This window comes from Teleopsis dalmanni, chromosome 1, assembly GCF_002237135.1.
Source record: "Teleopsis dalmanni isolate 2A chromosome 1, ASM223713v2, whole genome shotgun sequence".
In the NCBI taxonomy this organism is placed as follows: Eukaryota; Metazoa; Arthropoda; class Insecta; order Diptera; family Diopsidae; genus Teleopsis; species Teleopsis dalmanni.
The window spans coordinates 224,397,578-224,405,098 of NC_051846.1; the positions used below are offsets into that span (position 1 = coordinate 224,397,578).

General features: G+C 27.5%; 1 long non-coding RNA gene across 1 annotated transcript; it reads left to right on the forward strand.

Moving 5' to 3' along the window:
- The first annotated feature begins 5,539 nt into the window (after positions 1-5,539).
- On the forward strand, positions 5,540-6,977 carry LOC119667841. Its single transcript, XR_005251425.1, has 4 exons — positions 5,540-6,044; positions 6,334-6,481; positions 6,654-6,734; positions 6,801-6,977. It is a non-coding gene; the product is annotated as an uncharacterized LOC119667841 (long non-coding RNA).
- The last annotated feature ends 544 nt before the right edge of the window (positions 6,978-7,521 follow it).

A 7,521-nucleotide genomic window follows, 5' to 3' on the forward strand; every position in this document is an offset into this window, starting at 1 on the left:
CAAAAAATTTTAATGCAAATTTCGACAGATACTCTAGATAAGCCACAAGCAAACTATGCTATGCAGTAAATATCATTACAATAGTAAGGTTAACATAACTTTATGTGCCTAAAACGTATATCTTGTAAAAGTGAAAACATTTTTTGTGTTTTTCTAAGGATACCTTTAGCATTTTCCTCATATGTGTTTTTCTATTGTTGAAAATCAATTTAAATCCTTAAATTCAATATTGGTATGTGAATGTAATGCTTGGATTCCTGGGTTGCACTGAGCACGTAAACCACAACAACAATATCACAAAAATGTGACAAAGGGTAGTACGTGTCATATGTTTACACCGAATTTGATTAAGTATCAATAAATTTGAAGGTAATATAAAAATTACAATAAGAGCAATAAATATTAAAAGAATTTTTTTCATACTAATATAAAATAATATTATTAATTTTAATCACGTATATTAACCAAATTATCGCATAAATTGCTTAAAAAAAGTTGCTATTCATTAGTAAAACTTACATCACAATGCTATTATTTTACTTTATGTATTTTTTAATGAATAAATATATATCCTTAATCTTAACAGAACATTATACACGTAAGGTGAGAAGTACCTTTTACTGAAGTAAAAGTGCCTTTTGTTTGATGTTGAAGCAAACACCAACAAAACTTATATTTCCACTTGAACTCATCAGTATTTTTACACTATATCAATATAATATGTAAATTATATACCAAAAAATTCTAATATTCTAGTTTTTGGCCATTTTTCCAAATAACATAAATGTTTTAAAAATTTGTAAATGCAAATCTTGGTATTTTCTGTATAATCATTTTATGCTAATACTTCTGTGTTATTAAACTCTTACCCGGGCATAAAAATAAATATCTTTACTGTGGCTGAGTTAATATAAGTTAATATGCCTAAAACTTATTCCTTGTAAAAAAGTAAACTCTCTTTAGGATTTTTCTAAGGACACCTTTGCCATTTCTCACATGTGTTTTCGCTTTATCGAATATCAATTTAATTCCATGAAATCTGCTTTGAAATGTAAACGAAGTGCTGATGTCGCACTGAATATGTAAACCACAATGACAACATCACAGAAATGTGGCAAAAGGGATATGTACATGATATTAGCTTATCTCGAGTTCGATTGTCTATCGATAAATTTATAACTAATGTGAGTTTAAAGTGCATAGCAAAACTGAGTTATGGAGATAATAAAATTGTAGAAAATTTATAAATTATATTTAATCAATTTTATTTAAATCAATTCAGTTTATTTATGCAAATCATTTCAACAAATCATAAGGAAAATTACATAAATTGAGATTAATTTTATTACCCAATCGTGGGTAATTGTATTCAATAGTATTTTATATTATACTAATAGAAGTGTGTTTGAAAACTAGGGATTTACAACAACAATATTTCAATTTTTTATTACGTGCATTTTTGGTCGAGCATATAGGCTGGAAAAATCGAAAGGAGTAACAGAAAACTTGATATGTCATTGCGCTAGTCATTTGTTTCAAATTGGACAGATTCAAAGTACAAAGCTTGGATTTTCTGGTCAAAAAATTACAGACTGATAAACCAACATTTATTTCTTAAAATCACTAATAACAATTATTTGGTAATAAATAAATTAACTACACCGTCAGCTAAAAAACTCAATTAATAAGTATAGAGGTTTCGAAGAGTAGTGAAGAACAACAACAACAAGTTTTAATTATCTTAATTAATTGAACTTTTGTCTGACTATATAGCAGTTACCTGTTACCTATATTCATTTAATTTAAACATTAAATAAATTTATTTTTATGACAGGACCGATGAACAGTTTTTTAAAGTTGGACTTAGTTTTTTAACTAATGTAATTTGTCTTTGAAAAAATTTAAAACCCCAGTATTTACTCTCCAGTTTGCGATTCAGATTCTGATTAAGAAGTTAAGAATAGCCCAAACGTTTCTTCGAAATACTTTCCTATAAAAAGTTTTTGTTTAGTAAGCACGACATTATCAGAATATCATGTATTTATCTTTTGTTCTGGAATAAAAGCTATTCTTTTTGTGAAATTTTAATTAAATAAAATTTTAAATGATTTTTAGGAACTAAAAAATCGCTCTAATTTCTTCTTCTAATTTCCATTTTAAAAACTATTTAGAAATTGAAATTAATTACAGTATCTATATATTCAACTTCACCGCAAGTTCAAAATAAAGGGAGTTACGCACAGCAATAACACTAAAATATTCAGTCCAACCCTGTATATCTATTTTCACTGATAGATTAAAATAGTTTCAAGAATTCAAAATTAATCGCATTCATCCTCACTTATGACCCTAAACCGTCTTAGGTTGTTTTCTAAAACATAACCAACAATAAGTTGCCCTTAATAACAGAACTACTCTTGCCCTACACTTCCATTTTTAATACCAAGTGAACTGAAGTTATGAAAGTTTTTAACTCACAAATCAAAATAATTTGGAACTTTGCACTATTGAAGTATAGTTCCATCAAGAACTAAAAAACTTATTAACTTGAGTAAAAGAGAAATCGACAACACTAATTCCTGCAAATAGGTCATTGATAAATGGACAAACATGCATAGAGACTTGGAGTTTAAACTAACTATCTTCGCCAATAAGAAGAATAACTAAGCTCTCTTATACTATGCGGGAGCCCAGCCTTAGCAGTGAGCAGGACCACAATTCGTGGTAAATCCTTTCATTGAAGAACAATTTAAAACTGTTTCTAGTAAAAAAAAATTAGGTAAAATTATACAGGTAGCTCTTTAATCAGAAATCCACGCATAAAAGAAACACCTTTAAAAACCAAGTATCTGAAAGAAGGGATATCGTAAAACCAAACCTCTAAAATAATACAATGGATCCATAGTAGGTTCACATTAAATCGGTAACAATAACCCTGAACCTAAACCTATCTCAAGCAGTTAAATAGAATAAATCCTTGCAAAATATAGGTAAAAATATCAAAAGTATAGAAAATATTATTATTACATTCCGTCAGCGTTATTCAAACTACCGAAAATATTTATGTAAATATTCTGTGAAGAGGCGTGTGAAAAAAAACTGATAATATGTTGAAGTATAAATTGATTTTCCAAAGGCAATAAATCGAGACAATCCGTGCGTGAAGAGTAACATGTGGAATTTATGCATGTGTAAAAAGGATTTGTCAATTTATTTTGTTTGTGTTAACTCGGCTGCAGACAAATGTTGCCAAAGGTAATGTTTCTGTTTTATTTTTATTAAATCATTTTAAGAAATTTTTTGTACATCAATATTTAATACACGTATTTGGAACAAAATGAAAGTTCTTATCAATTTTTTAAAGTTATAAAAAAATGATAAACATATAATAAACATATAATAAACATATTTACTTCTTCTTCATCGCTATTGTTAGAGTCATCGGAAGGAATATTAAAAATTTCAAATGGGTAATTTAAATATAGAGATGACGCGGATGTAATTTGTTTAATAAAAATGCTCTGTTAATAGAGCTGTAGGCTCTGTTAATAGAAATAATATTAATAAAACACCATTTTATTATGTACCATTTTCCAACGAAATTAAAATGCATATTATATTTTTAGTTATATCATATATTTAATTATATTATTTCTCTTATGTGAAGTTGTCAAAGTCTTGTTAAAATTTTACGGATATAAATTCTTGATAAATGAGCATTTTGTAAGCATAATTCTTCATGCGGAATCACAAAGAGATTGCAAAATTAAACCCTCAATTAATACAAAAGTATGTGGCAACTTTTTGAAATATGCACGATTTCATTGAATATTTTATCTCAAGTTTCTGACTTAATAAAATTACCTTCAATATAAATTCCTTAAATAATTCAAATTAACTTCCATAAAAGTTTTCAGTATTTATAGAAAACGTTCATGAAATTCTTTAATTTACAAAAATGACAACCTTAATATATAAGGCCAACATAATTATATAAATTATAGTATATAATAAAGTACGTAAAATATTTTTCAGTACTGAGGAATTCACATGATTAAATCAGATTATAAAACATTTATGGGAAAATATTAAAATATTTTTTAATATTAATAGTTATATATTAAGAGAAACGTTAGTTTCTTCCTAGCAGTTTAGCGGAAAATTTTTTTTTTTTTAAATAAGTACAAATTAAATTATAAACTATTTATATAATTGTTTGTTTAGGTTATTTTATATATAAAACAGAATATGTAATTAAAATCACTCTGATTTCTAGAAGTTTTCGAAAGGTCCTCTGGGTCATTGGTACATACATTTTGTGTTATTCGTCCTTATACCTATAAATTTTAGTAATTTTAGTAAAACTGATAATATTTTTGCATTCATTTCGATGCATCTCAACTATAACTTTGCCTTTTTTCGTATTTAACATCAGTATATCTAAATTTTCTTCAAGAAATTATTTAATTTGTCCCTCTTTTTCTCATATAAGCAAGCTGTGTCCAATCCATTACTTGATAATTTTTTTTCGTCTAGAACTTAAATAATATCATCTCCCTCGGCAGTATAATCTAGTAGAGGAAATTGTGGAATGGCTACTAGTATAGAAAATTTTGTGCTTAGAGAGAGTAACTTACCTCCTTCCAGTGTACAACCTACGATTTTTAGGATTTCTTCATAAACCACCGATTGTTCACTACGGCCACATAATAAATGGACGAATAAATTCACCATCTACTAGCGATGATGTTGCTAGCTTAAAAATTTATCTCCTTATAAACACCTTTTATGTACATAACTGAAATAGTTAAATAGGTAAAACGGCACATTATAATTCTTCAGTTCCTCAAGTTATTCTTAACTTTTATTTATTAAAAAGGATGTCCTTAATCTTTATACTATACATGACCACAAAACGTTGTCCTTCCACTCTCTGCTCCCATAAATTAGCTAACTTTGTATCATGGACAGAAAATTTGTGGAAAGCGAAACCCAGAAAGTTTGTCAGTTTAAAAATAAATGTAAAAGATTTAAGGACTTCCTTTTCGCTTTCTCGGTATTAATTCGGTTTTGCAGGATTTCCTCCAAGTTTAAATACTGGTTAATTTGCATTCAAGTTGTTTCCAAAATGAAGTAATGGTTGAAAGTAGCCATTTTATGGTTTAATTCATTTTTAAAAAGGCAACTGAAATTGCTACATAGTTTTATACAATTAATAGGTTTTAAAAAGTGTCTGTCTGAATACCATTGTGTAAAAATCGCAATGCAATACGTTTTGCTGAAAAGACACTTCTTATATAAAACGGTTTGTTCCTTTTAAATAAATTTGTGCTAAGTTCAAACCTCTATAAAAATTTTCAAATTTAAATCTTAAACTAAAGTAATAATATTACAACTGCAAATTATTCACTACTGCTTTTTTGTTTTACTGTGTTTTAATAAAAGCAGTTAAAAATTTTGATTAAGTATTCATTTTTTGTTATTTTTTATTTGAAAAACTATTCAAAGATTTCACGTCAAAATAACATACAATTATAATACATAAATTTCTAAAAATATAAATTTTTTGGAAGTTTGCAGGAACAAAATTCAAAATCTGAAATGGATCCCACAAATTTTAACGCTCTACTTATGTTCTGTTGTTTTGTTTTCACAACGCTTTTGGTAAGAGTAGAATATTTTCTGTACCACTGGGTTGGATCTCAGCAAAATAATACACCTGCAAGAAGACTTCATAGAAATTCATCTCGTCAAAGTCAACCCAATTCTTTAACAGCAGATATAGCTGAAGAAATGTTGTCACAGTACTTAGGTGAAAGCGCCTTAGAAAATGAGAGACTTTCTGTAGAAATACAAACAGAACAGTCTAATTTTAATTTAGATAGACTAAATGGATCTAATACTCAACATACATCTATATAAATTGGATGATTTGGTAACTCTACTATGGTTCTAGTCAAGTTGTATTATGAGTTCTCTTTGATATATACCAGTTTTAAGGAGCAAATCGTTAAAAAGATTTCTTTATAACTTGCAGGACCCAGGTAAGACACTATATAAAAAATTACAATAGTTTCAAATATTTTAATTACATGTAATTAATTAATTAATTTCTTGTGTTTTTAAATCACCTTTTATGAACTAAACGACAAATTATGTATTTGTTGTTTGGACAAATACCAAATACATAACTTCATTTATTCGAATCTGAAATATTTTCATTACCTAGTCGAATAATTATTTTATTAAGTGCTCTTGAAGTTTTTCTTTTGACTAAGATTCTAATTAAATCTTCCTGAAATAGCTTCATAATTTTAATACATGTTTTTTTAGGGGTTACTGGAACTACTCAGTGATGAGGAATGAACGTGAGGCTGCTAGAATTAATCAGTAATTTAAAAACAACATTCGTTATCGGAAGTAATGTAAATTCCTCAATATCATATATTTTCTTTGGTCATTATAGAACTGGGTCTGGAAAGTAAGATTTGGATTTTTTCATTATTTCATATGAAAAATTTTTAAATTTTTTAATTCTTTTAACTATAAATTGCATATGCACTTATATAAACATAAGTATAAGTACATATCATACACTATGTTTTCTCAATTCGGTTGAAAATTCATCTTCTTCTAATCGATTTACTTTTTAGACTTGAACTGAATCATATTTTGTAGTACCCATTTGCATATAATTTAACAACATAGATAGTAGATAGCAATAACACATAGTGGTAAATACAATGCTATATATTTTCATTTTCCAATAATTAAAAAAAAAAATAATATTTTATAACCAGGTGATGCTAACGATTATGATACCAAACGTGTCGAAGGACCTGATTATTTTTCGATGTGCGGCTAAGCAACAGACTAAGAAGAGTTTCCATCTTGTTAAAAATTTTGTGGATCCATAACATAGAAAACTTCGTATTAACAATATTAAACTTAATAACTTTCGGCAATAAACATATTCTGCATAATTTCTACAAATTGTTTTAATATATGAAAATTGATATTCGATTCCAAAAGCGAAAATTACTAGGTACTAGGGCCGCCTTTGTGTAAATACTGTGAAATACTGACTATAAAATAATATTTTGAGCTCCCATAACATCAAAACACCCTGATGTAGCAAATACTACACATTTACGTGATTTAGTTAAAATTATCAGTCGATATTAGACTGAAGACATAAAGCTATTATCATATGCAAAATTTACAACTCGAAGTGCTATAATATACATAATGACTCAATTGAACTTAAATTTTTTAGAAAACTTTTGAATTTCAATTATTTTATTTTATGATTATGATTATAAAACCACAAAAAAATATATTGGAACCGTATGCGGAACCGTCGATCCGTATGCGTCACCAAATTAAACTTCATCCACTAATAACGAAAGTCTTGTCCCATCAAGACTTGTGGTCATACTGCACTCACAATAATATGTAAAACTTTGGGTCTCACCCATTTTAGGTCAGCATACTCTAGATGGTGGTAAGAAGTTCTATTGG